General features: G+C 43.0%; 2 long non-coding RNA genes across 3 annotated transcripts; both read right to left on the reverse strand.

Annotated features, from left to right (window-relative positions):
- Positions 1-1,451: 1,451 nt before the first annotated feature.
- Positions 1,452-8,601, reverse strand: LOC146442761 (uncharacterized). 2 transcript variants are annotated; one of them, XR_014849453.1, is made up of 3 exons: positions 7,189-8,601; positions 4,466-4,526; positions 1,452-1,626 (listed from the first exon to the last, which is right to left on the reverse strand). It is a non-coding gene; the product is annotated as an uncharacterized LOC146442761 (long non-coding RNA). The 2 variants fall into 2 exon arrangements; XR_014849452.1 differs by lacking the exon at positions 7,189-8,601 and adding an exon at positions 4,728-4,778.
- A 50-nt stretch (positions 8,602-8,651) lies between these two features.
- On the reverse strand, positions 8,652-17,141 carry LOC146442762 (uncharacterized). The gene is made up of 5 exons (XR_014849454.1): positions 17,111-17,141; positions 15,260-15,399; positions 15,020-15,092; positions 11,317-11,421; positions 8,652-10,722 (listed from the first exon to the last, which is right to left on the reverse strand). It is a non-coding gene; the product is annotated as an uncharacterized LOC146442762 (long non-coding RNA).
- Positions 17,142-17,842: the final 701 nt, after the last annotated feature.

A 17,842-nucleotide genomic window follows, 5' to 3' on the forward strand; every position in this document is an offset into this window, starting at 1 on the left:
AATTTTATTTTCTCATTAATGTGTTAGGTGTGCCTTATATACAATACCAAATTTGTGCTGAAGAGAGAACTAAAAGCAGAAATGCCCTCAGGACATCACTGAATGTGCAAAGTTCACTGTATGGTTGTAAAAATGGAGTTGAAACTTGTGCAGCAACTTGATGTCTGTGATTCAGAATATTCATGTTCATTGGGAATCTCCCTTCAGCCTTCAAACGGATATATTCAGTAAATCCCATCTATGTAACTAACCCCACTGCCACAGCTTCATGTTCCAGATATTGTAATTATGCAGCCAGATTTTCCTTTTCCATGACACCACCAGGTGTGAAATCCATCTTTTTTTCCCTTTGGTTTGCTATCTGTGACTTGATTTGACCCACAAGTCCTGCTTGCACTCCTCTCCCAGAGTACATCCCCAGTGCTGCATTCCTAGGGTGAACTTTGCTATAAACCTTCCTGATAGTTACCAATCCTGATTTAAAGTCTTTTTCCCAAGTTCTGGGGCACATCTGCAGTCTTTCACAGCAATTTCTAATCTTAAAACATTCTTCAGTCAGTGACACTCTGACTGAAGCAAAAAAAATCCCATAGCAGGAGTGCAATAGTCTGATTTTTATTTGTGTATTACCAGAGCATTCTCATTTTCTTTTCATGGTTATTCAATGGCCTATCTTCAGTGCTTTACTGCCTGCTGGGTAATGGCTCCTTTCTAATCAATTCCAGATTATTTCTCTCCATATTTACTCCTATCTTCCTTTACAACCCTTTTAAACCAAAATCAATTTCACTTTTGCCTCAAATAGCCCTCCTGGCTGTGCAAGCACAGATCCTTGAGCTCTGTTCCTAGAATCTAAATTAGAGTCTGAACCTGTTCATCCTGGGATTCAGCAGAGGAGAACACAGAGCTTCAGCTTTGCTGAGATCCTGGCCAAAGCACACTGGAACCATCCCTGGGTCAGATCCTGATGAAATCTCTGTACTCTGAAGCTCCCACAAAGTGTCCACATTTTTGTGTCAACAAGAAAAGTCAAATTTATCCCTAAAATCAGATAGAAAAATCAATGACTAATTCATACCCAAGGTGGCATTTCCCAAACTTAGCCTGTCTCAACTCTTTGCTTTTTTATTTTGTATTTTGTATTTGTATGGCTTTTGTATTTATGGCACAGTATAAGAGCCCATAAAAGTATTTTAAATAGGAAAACAACAAAAAAAAAATTGAGGCGTAAAATGGGTTAAAGACAAGAAAAGGGAGATCAGCTTGCCAGGATTAGGAGGTTATACAGACAACACCACTGGCACCCTTCTTTTGCCCCCCAAAAAAAACAAAATCAAAAAATTTCCCAACCAACCAACCAAAAAACCAAAACAACATAAAACAAAAACAACAAAACAACGAAAAACCAACAAAAACAACACCACCAACCAAAAAAACCCCCAAACAAACAAACAAATCAACCAAACCCCAAACTCAGCTCTTGCTGTTTTGGGAAGTTTCCATTCCTATGCCTGGCAGATTTTTACCTCTGGAGTTGCTGGGAGCCAAGAACTGACCCTGATGCTCCCAAGTGTGTTGTGTGCAGCCCAGTGCTGTTCTTACCCAGATGAGAAGAGTTCTGGAAAACTGGAGAGTAAAATACTATTGTAAAATATTGTGCCTCCACACGTGGTTAATAAATCATGTTTCATTGGGTGATTTTTCTGTGTATCTGGAAAGCACCATGTATTTATAACAGCAATGGCTCTGAGAAAGGTTAAACGTGTCACTGCTAAAGAAAAGGCATTGCAAAACTGATATTGCTGCAAGGGAAAGTGATTTTTTTTTGCCAAGGAACCAAAAACAAAGGTCTTGAAAAATGAGCAGGGCTCTCACAGTTTTGTCCCTAGGTGGCACAAATAAATTTGAGGAGGAACAGAAATACTGTTTCAGGTGTGGATGCACAACTGTGGGTTGGGTTGGCTGATTCTCAGCCCATCCCAGCAGTGGCAGCAGCTCTGTTTTACCATTCCTAAGCCAAATGATATCTTCAGATGAATGCAAAGATGTAAGGCGTTTTTCATCACATCGTCTCACAGACACCACTGCCTCTTAAAATCCTTAAAATCCTTTTTCTGCAGAAAGTTTCCAAAGGATTCCACTTTCTGAAGCCACAACAGGCACTGCAGAATAATCAGTGTTTCAGGAGCTCTCTGTATTGTTGTTACATTGCAGTTATACTTCATACTTAACCAAGAAAAAAGGCCAAAATAAATTTGTTATCACTGCTTATGAACATCCCCATTATAGTTTTCTGACTAAACATCCCATTGGCACCACTTCACTGAAAAAAATTCAGATCAGAGCCAAGAGATTTAATTTTTAGCCTGGCAAGGTGATGGTTGAACTGTCCCCCACAAACCTCTGCAGAAATTTTAGAAAATACCTCAGAGCAACAAGTATTGTGATGGTGAAAATTCTGCCAATCCCAAACAGTTGTGGGGCCTGGATGGGATCTTCCTCCCTCATGAATAGGATTTTCTGTGATATCTGGAGGCAGTGTTATTGTTCTGTGAAAAACTGCAGTTTGGTGAGTTTTTGATCACTTGATGGTCTGGTTAGGGGGAAAAGGATTTAAACAAAACACAGATTTTAATGCAACAAGTGCAGCTCTAGGTGTATGGAATGTGCTGAGTCCAGTCAGACTACTCAGTAGAGAATCCAGTAGAGACTACTGACTGTTGTATTAGAATCACCATCATATAAAATATTGCCAAAGCTACTGCAGGTTTCATCTCCAAAACTGCTTTCAGGAGTGGGGTGAACCTGCAGGACAGAGGATTTCATCTCAGCACAATGCACAGGATACTTCTGAGCCTCTCAGAAGAGCTGTGCAACATTTCTTCTGCCACAGATCAAAAACTTGGAAGAAGCTGTGAAGGAAGAAAAAAATGTCCTCCTGAGGGTGAAAGAGATGGTTAAAGATGGCTTTTCTCAGTGTCAGTCTAAAAAGTGTACTAAATCTAAAGCAGGAGTGTTCCAAATAATTCCCCCACAGTCCAGGAGAGAGAGGAACCCAATGCACTGAGGTGTCAGCAGTCAAAAAGATAGTAAAATTTAACTCCAGTCCAGGATACCTCCCATTATTTCACCAGCTGCTTTAACAGAGCATCTTCTATTACTCATGCATTTTATGGGGGTCCTTTTTTCCTTTTTTTTTATTTTTTAGAAGCCTCGTTGAGAGGCTGTTTGCTTTCAGGATGCTGAAGGCTGTTTTTGAAATGGCTGCTCTAAATTGTCTGAGGCTGAACAGAATGTAGCTTCCTTCTGGCAGAGGGGTGAGCAGCTTCAAGAGGCTCATATTTCTCTCAATGCAGCTGGACAGGCTTTTCTTTCAGCAGAAAGCAGACTTTAAAAAGTGTTTGTTGCTATTTCATCTCACTTTATACCCAGAGATTTGGCTCGTTTAATTCTGCCGTCAAGATGAGTCGAAGCTGGGAGTTTGGATGAATTCTAGATTAGGATGTCTCTGAAAAACCAAAAGGAAACTCAGGATGCTTTATGATCTTATTCTGTCGGCCAGCAGAGGGAGGGAAGAGAGAGAAAATGGAAAGTCATCCTCGATTCTCTGAGGCTGAGCAGCAATTCTCTGTCATACAGACACCAGAACTTCACAGCCCTGCGGCTGAATTTCTTCTGTCAGAGCTTTTGCAATGGATAAAACCACATGAGATTTAGTTATTCTTTTGGATGAAGTAACCACACTGAACATCCTGCTGTGCAGCTCATGTCAAGGAACGAATCCAGCTGTAATCTACCCTGGCAGCTGACCTGGCACTCTGGAAAACTGGACTCAGCACAGTTCTCCACACACCTACAGCTGCATTTTTGGCATTAAAATCTGTATTTTCTTTAAATCCTTTTCCCCCCTAATATGACTGTAAATTGATCAAAAGTGCCTCACTCAGCCATTCCCAAGGATTTTCTCTGATACAAAGAGACTCAAAGCACTCTCAGGTGTTTATTTCCAGCAGCTTCCCCTGGACAGGAGAGTCCCAAGTGCAATTTTCAGAGCTGAATGTGTGGCACATAAAAGCCACTCAATCAGCCCTCAGTGACACTGAGTCTTTTATATATAACTGCCTCAGGAAAAGCCCTTTGGAAAAATTTTGCTAAGGCTTGAGCCTGGATTTTGATTGAGATGCCTGTGAAACTTCTGTCTGAGGTTTGTAACTTGTTATGCTCACTTAGTTCCTTCTACACAACCTTTTCTAGGCATGAAAACTGCACCTTCTGCATGTCTTTCAGCAGGAAAAATGGGAAAGAAAAAAGTGATAGAGATTCTCTCTCCTCATTTTGTTATTTTAATGTGCCAGATTCCCCCTGCTGAATTTCATGGCAAATGAACAATGTGTTGTATAGAGTTAATAACTGCAGCACAATCGAGGATGGAGAGAGAATATTCTTCTCAAAGATCAATACAAACCTGAAATGAACACCGAGATGAGTCCACGTGGTGGCAGCAGAGGAGGAAAATGAGGAAATACCTACAAAAAGCCCAAAGACAAACAGTAGCAACCTGAGCTGAAGCATTTCCCAGTTCAGTGCACACCCAAGAGCACGGAGCTTCAAACTCAGGGCTGTGAAGCAAAGCTCCCAACAGCTGTGAATACCCAACCCCAAAAGGTCTAACCACCACTGCAATCAACAATAAACGTTGTTTATTTTATTGCAATAAACAAACTCACCTTCCCCTGGCACTATTGAGGGAAAGCAGATGTCTGAGTTTGCCTTTCAGATGTCTGAGTTGGCTTTTCAGAGGAGCTGAACTTTTATTTCCTGAGCAACTGCTGGGAGAGGAGAGGGACATTTACAGAGGAATTGGGGTCAGGAGCAAATTTATAATTTGCTGTAGTGAGCAGACAGTGACCCACAACACACTGATTTCCAGACTCAAAGTGCTTGTACAGAAACCGGGGTGACACAGGGTGAGAGCATTTCTATAAACTGCCTTAGACAAGGAAGGGAAAAAGGCTGGAGGTTCAGTCTGTGCTTTGGAACCACCTGGGAGAAGCACAGCCAGGCTGGACATAGCTTAGTGCAGGGAAAGTCAATTAACAGCCAGAGGACTAAGTGCTGTGAATTTTAAAAGGCATTTTGGATGGAAGAGAAGCCTGTTCCTCCCAGCTCTGCTGAAGCCCCAGCTGATTTCTACCTCATATAATCACCTTTTTCAACAGGCTGGATGTAAGTTAGTATTTACCAAGTCAGAAACCACGATTGTCTCCAAAACTGCACTCTGAAATTATTTATGCCACCCTTGACATGCATGAATTTCAGGACCTGTTAGTCAGCAATAGATTTTTTCTGGTTTGGGTTTTTTTTTATTTTTTATGTTACAGAAATATGGGATTTAATAGGTCCATTCAGGACTAGCAGCCAAGCAACTGAGAGTTCCTCCATAGCAGGCAGGCCCAGCTAATTTGGAAATGGATTGCTCTGTGAAGGAAGCCTAGCACTTCCCAGATCACAGAAATGGTTTACTGGCCCAAGTCTCACATAAAATAGTCTCTTGGTGAGGAGCTGAACAGTTTTAAAAGGTGTCAGAGAAACCATTAGGTGATAAAAACCCACAGAGCAATTTTGCCAGGGGAAAAAAAGCATAAATAAAAAGAGTATTATTTCTCTCCCAGCCTTTCTCGTGAGTCAGCTGCATTCAAGGAGATGTGCCACAGCTAGAGATGAGCTAAAGGCAATTAAAAAGTTTGGCTGCCTGTGTCAAACCTCCAGCTTGTACTGATGCACTTTAATCAGAAAAGCAGCAATTACACAAACAGTGCCCCTAAATTAAGGGAGAGCAGAGAGTGCAGCCAGCAGAGATCAAACCCTGGGTGAGTCTTGAGAAGAAAATAGCAACTGATGTTTGTTGGTTGTTTCATTGTGCAGCCAAAGAAAACACACACACAGAGAACTGGCTGCTGCAAGGAAATGTAGATGCTAAAACCCAGTTCCCAGCCAGTGGAGGATATTTTCCTTCAAGGATACACTGACCTGCTTTTGAGTAAGGTTTTAGTTATGCCAAATGTTACAAATTCTTCTTGGAGGCCTCTCAGTCCACATACAAATGTGTCAGGCTACTTAGAGCGTGAAAAGGAAGAAATTTGAGCATCAACATTAAGCACAAGCTATTCTGGGGCAAAAAAAGCAATCAAAATTTCATGCCACTCATCTTAAACCAGCACTTGCTAAAATTTTTAAAACCCCTGCTTATAAAAGCAGCAGCTTGTAGTTTCTTGCTAAGCTGCTTTTAAGCAAAGAGAAAAAAAAAATCCACAAAGCAAGAAAAGTGAACCAGGAGAACATCTCCATTGCAATTAAGCAGAACATCCCTCTTTGATAGGACAATCAACTTTGTGCAGGAAGTGCAAAGAAAAGGAGATTTCTGGCAGCATCAGGATGGTTACTTGGGGAAATTGTGATGAGAAGTCTATTTGGGATTTCATAGTCCCATTTCTTGTGCCACAAAAAAAGTCACATGCAGCATTCAAGCAAATTTAACTAATGCCAGGGAGAAGTCTTTCTTCTCTCAAATACCTTTAATAATAAAGTTAAATACAAATTTAAATTTAACAAGAGAAAGTCAGGAGAGCTTGAACTGCAGCTTGGGCTGGGGGAGGATTTGGAGATCAGGAGAAATTCTGACTTCTCCTGACTTCTCCTGATTTTGAGTTCCTGTGTTTACCATGTAGTCTCATGGCATAGAAAAGTTCCAGCTGGTGCAGCAAACACTAACTGTGCCTTTTTTAGGCAGAAAAACATCAGTGCTGTGGGATTTGGCCATGAGGTGTTTCTGAAGGGGTGAATCAGGAATAACATTTGCAGTGTGGTAAAGTTGCTGTCCTGCAGTGGAGCTATTCTGGAAAATAAAAAAAAAAAAAAAAAAGAAGCAGTGCTGCATAGATTAATTTATAATCTAGCCTTGTTTCAAACAAGTCTAGAACTAGAGAGGAGAGCTCATTAGGGTCCACACTCATGGGAATTACTTGTCACACTTTAATTATGCAGCTCTCCTTTCCCCCAACATCTATTCCTCCTCCTTCAGGATTGCAGTGCCTCTTCCTTCAAAAGGTGTAAAGAATTCTTGGTTCTGCTCTTCCCTTTCCCTCAGGAGCATATTTAGAATATTTAGAATACAGGAACCAGACTCACTTGTGAAAAGGAGGAGAGGACAAGTGCTGCACCTCACCCTGGGCTGTGTGGGATTCTCCTCTCACCAAAGATGGTCCAAAAATGAGAGGATGCAACAGATCCTGATGGACAAATAAACAGCAGATAACCTACCTGCATTTCTGGTTCTGCACTGGGAGACCAAATTATGTTCCATGATGACATTTCCTTCCCACATCAGTGGTTACACCCCTTGGTTGCCCATCTCTAGGTCAGAAAATAAAAAACATCCCGAGGAGTATGAACTGCCATCCTTCAGCTTTGCCAGAATATCTCCTAACCCTCTTCCCCCAGTGAAATTTAAGTTTTTGGAAGGTTCCACTCAGGATGTAATTCCCCCAATGCCACACACATTTTCCCACCAGGAAGCCTCCCTGCTCTGTGGTGCAGCACTAAATTACAAACACTGAGCTGCTCTATTTGCACAGCCGAAGACACATTGGGGAAATCACATCTTGAAGCCAAAATCCCCAAACATTTGTTGTCATGATGGCAGAGCAGCTTTCTAAAGTTGGTTATAACACGACAAGTCAGTCAGCAGCAGCAGCAGCCTGACAAAACACTGCAATTTCCAGCTCTGCTAGTTCAGGGGAACTATTATTTTTGTGGGGATTGACTGATGGTTGCTGAATTCTGCTAGAATATGAGGTTTTCTTTCCAAAAGCAGCATGGATGGGGATAGGAGGAAGAAGGGGTTCTTTTAAGAATCAAAGACAATAATATTTGGTACATCTAATAAATCAGAAGTTACCCACATGATCTTTGAACTATTGCACCTGAATGACCTGGTGCAAGGGCAGGCTGCAGTTCTTTTAGCATTTTAAGCCATTTTAGCATTTTTAAGCCATTTGGCAGCAGATGGTTGCCAGGTTCATGTTCCTTCATCACATCCACTCCTATTTTTGTATTTCAATATTGAAGTGGACCATGATGAGCAGAGATGGAAAAGAGTTTGCCATCTTCTGTTTAAGGAATGGATGTGTTTGTAGCACACAGTGGTGCTGAAACCAGAGGAGAGGGATGCAGGCAGAGCTTTCCTGGCTTGTAATTCATTGATAGATGCTGATAGGGCTGAGGATTAAAATCCTTCTTCACAAATACACTGCACTTCTAAGTCTAGTTTTTAGCTACCAGTTGACAGGAAATTTTAAGTCAGACACCACCCTTCCCTCCCCTAAGAAGATGAATCTAAACCCTTCCACTCAGAGGAAAAACAACCTTTTGGCACCTGGAATCATGTCAGCATGGCCTCCCTAATGGGAGAGACAATTTAAGAGCTTGGCACAGATAAATCTCTCTGCAACCTGCAGGAATATTTACAATGGATGAACCATCACACCCAGTTCCAGATCACTTCCTCTCCAGCAAGATAACTCTGCAGCCAGAGCAGTCCATCTCAGCTCTGGTAAATCAGGTTATCCCAGGGGAACAGGGATAATTCCATTTTGCCACCAGGTGTGCACAGGATGTGACACTAGCCATGCACCCAAAGGCTGGAGGATAATATTTCCTAGGCACCTTTCAGGAACTGAATTAATATCAGCATTACAGCAGCACAGGGTTTACTGCAGTAAAATAGGATTTCTGAAACTTGAGGGTGCTCAAGTCTGGACTGGCAAAGAGGGAGGGTTTGGAGAGAAATGACCCAATTGACATGTCCCCAGTGCACATGACAACCTCTTTACTGAGGAAAAAAGCCCTGGGAGGGATCTCATCTCCCTTGGGTCCATCACCCTTTGCTCAGCCTCCTTTGCTGTGCCTTTGCCGAAGTTCCCAGCTCTCCAAGAGAAGAGGCAGCCTGGCTCCTGGTGGGAAATGCTTCCCACACTGCAGGCAGCATTTTGGGAGCAGGGAAATCCCTCTGGCACTGCTCCCAGTCTGAGCTGTCCCTGCCCTCAGCCATCAGGGGTGTCAGAGTAATCCATCCATCCCTCCTGCCAGCTCCTGTCCCTCCCCATCCTGTTCAGCACCTCACTGCAAAGTTTGCTTCCTCCTCACCACCTGAAAGCAAATCCCCACCAGCTCCAGGTTCAGCTTCCCTGCTCTCCCTCCTGCCAGCTCACTGCTTTTTGTGCTTCCTAGCTCACTGCCTCCTCTCTCCATCCCACCAAACATCCCAGCAGCAGCAGAACAGATGAGACAGAGCTTTAATAATGGATAAATTCCCCTGCTGCACTCACTGGATGCCTGAGAGCACTGTTTTAATGAGTCAGGGCAGCCTTCCTCCTCATACCTCAGTATGGGGCCACAGCACAGCCAAACAACATGGTTTGAAGGTTGTTTCTGAGGAGAGATGAGACCCTCCAAGGAGACATGGATCCAGGGACTTGGGGGAAGACACTTTCCTCAGGCCAGCTTGACCGAGGACTTCTCTCCTTTGGTGCAGAAGCTTCCCATCATCAGTGCACAGAGTTGGACAGTTCTTTGAAGGAGTTTGGCATTTTCCAGCAGGACCATTTCACCATTTCACCATTTCCCAGTGGTGAAATCCATGTGTTTGCAGCTTCACTTTCATGCTCTGGCTTGGCTTAGATCACATTTCCTTCAGCTCTTCTCCTTTCCCTCCCCCAAGCTGCACGTAGCAAACTGGAAGGAGTAACTTCTCTCAGCTCTCTCCAACCTTTGCACTTTTTTAAATATATATATTTTAAAAAAATCTAAATTATATGCTGCAGCAAAAATATTCCTCTAACAAGAATATCCTGGGGTTTAGACAAAGGGTAAAGGCAACTTAAAAGCTTTCTTTTAAATCCCAGCTCCTGCCATCTCTGACATTACTACCAGCACAGTTATGTTAGTGCTGCATACCAGTCTTTATGGGAAAAAAAATAAAAATAAAAATAAGAACAGCTCTCTTGGGACTTGCCTGCTTATTTCTGGCTGATTAACTTTAATGGTCACAGCACAGCTCTGACAGGTTGGGCAGACAGACAGAATATGTGATCTGTGCTGTTCTCTAGATCATGTCTGGCTACACTTATACCCTAAAGTCACATTCCTGCCCCTCACAGTGTATTTTAGCAGGTAACAGGGAGCAAGTCTTGCTGTTCATTCTACTTTTGGGATCCAAGGGACACAGACACCTTCCCAGCTCCCTCCCCACACACAAACACTGCATTTTTTCCCCCAAAACTCTTCTCTCTGACAAGAGCAAGGAAGAAGAAAAACAATTTTTTTTTTCTGTCTAAAACCCCCCATAGTTCAGACAACAGGAAGAGTCAAAATTTCACTTTTAACATCTGCTGCCAGACAGCACTCATGATTCAACCTTTAGACATCACAGGGACACTTCTGGGACACTCCTGTGTCTGTCAGCAGAAGAAACTTGGTTAAGTTTCTTCTCCTCCATTTCTCACACCCCAGAATCACTGTGAGCTCTCACCTAGCTAGTTAGCCCAAATCCTTCTCACACCATCAGCTGCCCATGACAATTAAACAGATTTCTTTCAGTCCAGAAAGTTCAGGGCTTCAAGGCAAATACTGGATTTTAATGGGGTTACAATCCTCCCGTGGCAGCTGCAGCACAAAGCAAAGAACAAAGTCACAATGCTGCATATTTAACAATTGGCTCTTATTTCCTAGGGATAGCTATCAAAATGTGAGCAAAGGCAAAAGGGATTGTAATGGCCATTAAAAAGAGAAAAGGAAAAAAAAAGAAAAAATCAAAGATGGGATGCTGGTCCAAATCTATTTTGGTCGTATTATTCATTACTTCTGAAGTTCACCTTTCAGATGGTTTAGAAGTCTATGGTTTTGCCACATGAATGAAAATTTATCTCTTACCCTATCCAGGGACGATGAGGGAGGAAGAAAGGGAAGTGGATCAAAGTGCCAGAAGATTTTTTAGTGCCATCATTTAGCAGTGCTATTTTTAATCCCTGATTTCTGCCCTTTCCAGGTCTCTGCCATGCTCTGGGGTGAGAGCTTTGCCCACAGCTGCCAAGTTTTTCTGCTGTTCACTGCATCCCACCAGCTTTCCCAATTATTTTGAGGAATTTTCCCAGTTTTCTGACATGCACTGAAGCACCCAGTGGATTCATTAAAAGCCACACCAGAGATGTTGGGAGGTTTTCATAGGGGAGTTACAAAAGCCAGAATTTGGGGACTCACCTGGTGGGATTTTTGTCTCTCAGGTGTGTCCCAACAGCTCCTTCCCAATCTATAAGGATGATATCCAATTCAAGCTCATCTTGGAATTGCTCCACAGGTTTTGTCCTAGGAAGGATAAGAATGTAGAGCATTAAATTCAGCTTTAATATGAAGTCTGAAAAGGACTTTCACCAGGTACTAGAGCAATTCCTGTATGACCATCATGGAAACACATGGACCACAGCTGAAACTGTCTGAAGAGCAGAAGCTTAAAATACTCATTTTAAAAGTTCATCTGGGAAAAAAAAAAAGAAAAAAAAGGAAAAAAAAAGGGAAAAAAAAAGAAAAAAAAAGATGTTCTCAGTTAGATGCCAAACCACTGCCAGGCCTTGTTCATTATAATCCTACAAAACTCAAATTCACTTTAGCATTGTTTCAAGCTTCAGCATTTTGCCCTCACTGCATCTCCACTGATAGGTACTTCCCCTGTTATGCACACTAAATTGTTTTCTGGTTGTTTTCTGACTCTTTGGATTTTCCAGCCTCTTTCTGCCCTGTCCTAACATCATCCAAAAGTTCCAGCTCCTTCTGACACTAAAGCCTAATTCTGTGTTTTAGCTCCTGGGTAAAAGTGATTTAGTTTAGAGACAGGCACCCAGAAACTTCTGTTATTCACCAGCTCTAGAGAAGGAGGAGGGAAAAAAAAAGGAGAAAAAAAAGGAGAAAAAAAAAGGAGAAAAAAAAGGAGAAAAAAAAGGAGAAAAAAAAGGAGATAAAAAAAAGGAGAAAAAAAAAGGAGAAAAAAAGAGGAGAAAACAGTCTGTTTCAATATGTTGGCACATAAATAGACATTGGAATCTAGTTTAATACACCCAGTCTTGAAAAACTGCCAGCCATAACAACTGCTATTACCCAGCAGTGAATCTGAGTGCTGCAGGATGCTCCAGGGAGCTCTGGCAGATTCCTATTCAGGCCAAACTTTGATCCCCCATTGCTGAAAGCATTTTCCTCCCTCCTGCATGTAAATAGTTATGATAGTTAAACTGCTATTCTCAGCTGTAATAGATGTACTTTTAGAATCTTTTTTTGGTGGGTTTTTACAAATAGGCTCTTGGAGGAAGATAGTTGTGGAGTCCAAGAGCTCCTTAGCGTATCTTCTTTCCTCTCTCCTGTCCTTTCACTCCCAGTTTGGAGTTAACTGACACTAAACTGGAGATTTGGTGGGTATTTCCTTAATGAAAATAATATTCCTAGCATGTCCTTCACAGGTCCTTCAGCATTCCCAATAAAACCGGTGCAAGATCAAGTTTCTTGACTTTTTCCACACTCCTTTCCTATTACTTCCCCCTTCCCCATTTACCTTTGGTGCCAACAATTATAGTTAATTCCTTTTTTTTCCAAGTTGCTGCTTGATACATCACTTTCCCCCTTCCTCCTTTTCCCCTACACTGTGTACAGACCCTTTAAACCAAAAAGCATTTCCTCCCTGTATTTTGAAAAGGAATTATCTTGCTGTTCTCCTTCTCCCTTCCTCGCTGCACTTCCAGTGAGATTTTCCTGAACTGCACAGCATCCTGGACACCTGCAGGGAGGCCTCCAGAAATTCAGCTTCCCAGTAAAAATATCATTAAAGCTCTCACTTTCTGAACCTGGCCCAAGTGAAAGTGGGGAATTCCTAGGACTGAGTGTCCTCAGCTGGATTGTTTGTTGTTTCTTGGCATTTTCTTCCTCTCTGGCTCTCTTCATAAATCCCAAGGAGCTCCTCTTGGCAGCTCAGCTATGATGTTATTGATGGATACTTTACAATAATCTTTGCCATGCCCTTCAGAGACAGCCAGGGGATCCAGGAGCTCTCTGAGCTTCCACAGAAGGTGATGAGCAAGGAGCAGATAGAAATCCCTGGGGCTCCTCCAGCTCCACTCCTGATGCACATTCTGTGGATAGATGTGCACTTCAGTGATAAAAGCATTAAGACAAGACAATAAGAGCTTTCCACAAAAGCTGGCAGTCCTGCCCATGATTGAAGAAGGTCTAGCAGGTCAATAAAGTTAGTGGGAAATGGTTTTCCAATATTTAGTTTTCTTATTTTTTAAACCTGCTCCTCCCCTGCCCCAGTATTATTGGACTTGGTGGAAGCCTGAAGATCCTGATATCTATCTATCTATCTATCTATCTATCTATCTATCTATCTATCTATTATCTATCTATCTATCTATCATCTCTATCAAGAGCACAGTTATTTCCTGGAAAGACCTAAATGATAAAAAGCTTAGCATACATTGGGCATCTCTCTCTCTCTATATATAAATATTTAAAGTCCATTCTGATCAGTTGGATCATTTCTTAGGGGTCTCATTCCAGCTGGTACAAGGATGCAGGAACTTTCAAAATGTGATCAAGTGATCACAAGGCAGCCCTGTTGCCTTAACCTGGGAGGAAAGCAGATTTGCTTGCAAATTTGCTCGGAGCTGTGCTTTCAGTCAATGCCTGGAAAACACAGAAACAGATCCCAGGCTGCTCACCTGGGCTAGAAAACCTACCAACCTCAAATACTCACTCACTAATAATAAAGAATTTATTTTTTTTTAATTGACCTCGTGACCAGCTCTTGAGAAGAGTTATGAAATATTATAGTTTTGTTTATGAAGTCCCAGATTCTCCAGGAACACAGGAGAGCAGGCCTAGCCTATAGCTGCTTGCACAGTGCATTCAGACTCAGCACTCATTAAATAAGAGACCAAATCAACAGGGAAATATTTGGAAGCATCTGAGTGGTTATAACAGAGCAGGAGGAGAGAAAACAAGCTCACTAATGAGAACTGTGTGTCCCTTTAGTACCAGGCATAATAGGGCTGCCTGCCTCCCAAGGCAGAGATTTTTAAATTCATACCCTCTGCAGAGCAGCTCAAATTCTGAGTGTTCTCCTTCCCCCAGCAAGGGTTGTGAGCTCTGCTCTGATGGGATGCTGAGCCCATGCCCTGTCTGGGTACTGAGGGCACAGGGCAGGAAGAGCTGAGCCACCCTGATGGGCAGAAATCCTCCCAGTCCTGCAGGAGGTGAAGAAAATTTGCCTCCTGAGGAAGGGAAATGCACAGCAGGGCTTGGAGAGGGCAGCAGGGGACACAGGGGACACCAGGGGACACAGGGAGCACCAGGGTGCTGTGGGTGCTGCAGAATGGGAGCTGATAAAACCCACCAGGCTGAGCCACCAGGGCTTGTCTGGAGGTTCATTTTCAGAGTTGTTTTGCATTCAGGTTTCTGAGCTTGCCATGGCTTTGTGCTCCCCCAGAGCTGAGCAGCTCAGCCAAGGCAAGGCTTTTGCAAGGTTCCAGCCTCTGCTCACCACCCTGCAGCTGCTCTGCTAATAATTTCCCCAAAACTGTTGGCTGTGCTGAGCTTCCCCCTGGGGAGAAATCATCCCCACTCCTGTTGCTCACCATTTCAGGGGGAATATTTTTATCCCAGCGGTGTGATGCTGTGGAACGCCCCGGTGGGAAGAGAGGAAATCCCACCCTGCCTGCTCACCAGCTGGCTCCTGCACCAGGCTGGAGCAGCACCAGCAGCTCAGCCCTCTGAGCAGATTGCTTTTGGAATCCCTCAGCAGCTGCAGGCTCCAGTCTGTTGCCAAAGCTCGTGTCACCCAGCAGCTCAGGGAGACTTCAGCCTCTTCATCATCCTTCTTCCTGCACAGTATGGGATGTGGGGAAATATTTAGATGAGGTACGTTGTTAGGACAGGGCTGTTTGTTGTGGTGCAGCAGCAGCAGCAAGCTGAGTGTCTCACCCAAAACCACAGCTCTGTTTAGGAAAAATACATGCAGGAGAGATTAGGTCATTCTGCCCCGAGAGATTATGCCCAAAACATGGAAGATATTAAAATATATAGAAGATTTTAAAATATAAAAGCAATATTTTATTTGAAGGATGGTAAGGGAGAGAGAGAGAGAAGAGATGAAGCAACACACCCAAGTGCACAGGAATTCTGCAGCTTCAGTGGCAATGGATTAGGTTTTTCCTCTTAAAAAATGATGTGAGACAATCACACCTCTTGATTAACAAACTTGTTTCATTCATGCACATGCAGGGAAGGAGGAGGGATAAAGCTCTGGAATACAAAGGTTTTGCATCAGCAATTTCCCAGTGCAACAACTTCCAGCCAAAGTGAAATGTTTCTCTAGAATGACAAATTAATTTATTTAACATGTAAAAAAAGGAGACTCGAAGCTATCTAGACTCTTTCTGAAATATCTCAAATCCCATCAGATGACACAAGATTGATTGGTGGGTTTCTCCATTTGCCAGTGAAACTAAAAAGCCAAATTCACCTTGACCTGAGTAACCTCAGCAGGAAAGAAACTTCTGGGGAAGGAGAGAGAGACTTAGTGCAGGGAAGCAATATGACAGTGCTGGCTTCATGTGGAGTACTTAAAACAGCTTTTTCCCCCCATTTCTCTGTATGAGAACCCTCCAGTTTAAGAACAGGGGCTTTTCCTTTCTGTGAGATGCCATCACTTTCATGCAATCAGCGCTTATTCACTAGCATATGCTGCTCTTTCTCTGGCAAAACTTACCCTGCAGACTTCTGAATGTGGTGCTAATTATATCTCGATGCATAAATGCACAAGTTCAGTTTGAAGCATTTTCCCAAACTCTCCTGCCCATCAAAGCGTGGGGCTGGTAGGCATTTTCACATGCAGAAAAGTTCTCTGTCCAAAGATCATATTCAATTTGAGAGTCAGAAGTGTTAAATACAAGTACAGATGGGCTTCAGGAGGTGCAAGTCCTTCCCAGTGCCTTTCCCTGAGTGATCCACAGACATTTATCCATCTACAGAGACTTTTCAAGAGTGCTCACCTCTGATTTTGCATCACCTAACAAGTCCTGTTCTCCCACAGAAACAAAGGCAGCACAAAGCAGAGATCCCTCTGGGTAACTGAAATAGTAATCTATCTCACAGACTTCATTCTCAAGTACAGGTGCTCTGCTGTAACAGCCTAACTTGGCTCCCATCTGCTTGGGAAATAAATCTGAGGTTAGGTGTGGGCAGAAGGAGAAAATACTTCTGATAGAGATGTGGTTTCAGCAGCGTCAGGGAAATGTTGAATTCAAAGCTCAGCCAAGTGGGGATGAAGCACAGAGATCCTCATCTGTCTCACCTGTGAGCAAGGGCAGAGAAGGAAGCTGCTGCCTTTCAGTGCAGCCTGGAAGGATACTTGGGAAGGAAGAGGGGAAAACAATCCCACAAATTATGACAAGCTCAAAAGAGGCCACAGAAAGAAATTAAAAAAAGGTGTGAGGACTTTGAAAAACAAATTCCCTACATCTCCACTCAGTAGAGAAGATTTCTGGGACAGATTATGTGGACCTGCTGGGACTCAATTCACTTCACTGTGCAAATACAAAGCCACTGAGGTTTTGCAGAAGCCTAGTTTGAGTCACTTGAGCTTCTTTCCCACATGTATTTCTTCCTCTTCCCCATTAGGAAGAAAGAGTCAGCGAGCTTTTTATAGACAGATATACTGCTTGGCACTGAGGGAGAAAGATCTTGAGGATACACAGTCGTCTCTATTAGATTTTAAGACTTTTTACTGCTAGTAGTAAGAAGCAGGTATAAAACATCCTTCCTTACACTGCAAGTTCGCTGAATGAAACCAGAGTTTCTGCATTTCATTTCTCATTCTTCACCCTGTGCCACTTATCAGTCACTTTGCCTTGCTGCCAGCACTTTTATCTGTGCACACAGATCTGTTTGGAGAAGTATTACAGGGTCAAATACACCAAAGCCAGCATTTTTAATGGTATTCCTTGGGTTTTACCTGCTCTGTTGACTTTTTTTAGGGCTCTGTTTTGGCCTCCTGCTGTCACAGTCCAGTGCAAGGGTTTATTGGATCTGTGGGATGAAAGCAAACATATTGGATGTGCTTCAAGATGTGACAACTGTGTTGCATCACTGGTGGCTCTGATAGCAGAGAGCCCAGTTAGCTTTAGTGGATTTCCCACAAGGAAAGCCAAACTGTTCCCACCTCAAAAACCAGTGGAAAGGCAGAAGGAAAGCTTTGCAGAGGACAAAAAGGTAAAACTCTCCATACTTTGCCAGGCAAATTGCTTGTTTTCCCAGAAAACCTCACACCACACCATGGTGAGGTTTTCTAGCAAGGGCAAAGGTGCAGGGGAGAGAAAAATTGTCTGCTCTGTCTGGAGGTAGTGGGGATAGGAAAAACCAAGGCATGAAATCTTGAATTCCTTCAGAATGGAGACGAGGTACCACAAGAGTGGACAGTGAGCTGTGGAGCACCTGTGCACCACTTTTCACCCATGCCAGTGGAAAAAGGGGACTTGAGGTCAGAAAGCATCTGCCTCTGTGCATAATCCTCTGATATGCTAGAGGAAGAGCCTCAGACTGAATCAACTGAGCAGAATTTAATTTCTTTACCTAAGGGGACATCCTTCAGATGCAACATCAGTGCACTTAATCTTGAATTTTCTCCTCCTGCCTCCTCTGCAAGAAGAAGGAATCAAGAGTTAGCTCTGACTTGGGTCAATAGCTC

This window comes from Lichenostomus cassidix, chromosome 1Ab (assembly GCF_008360975.1).
Source record: "Lichenostomus cassidix isolate B80296 chromosome 1Ab, HeHo_3.0, whole genome shotgun sequence".
Classification (NCBI taxonomy): Eukaryota; Metazoa; Chordata; class Aves; order Passeriformes; family Meliphagidae; genus Lichenostomus; species Lichenostomus cassidix.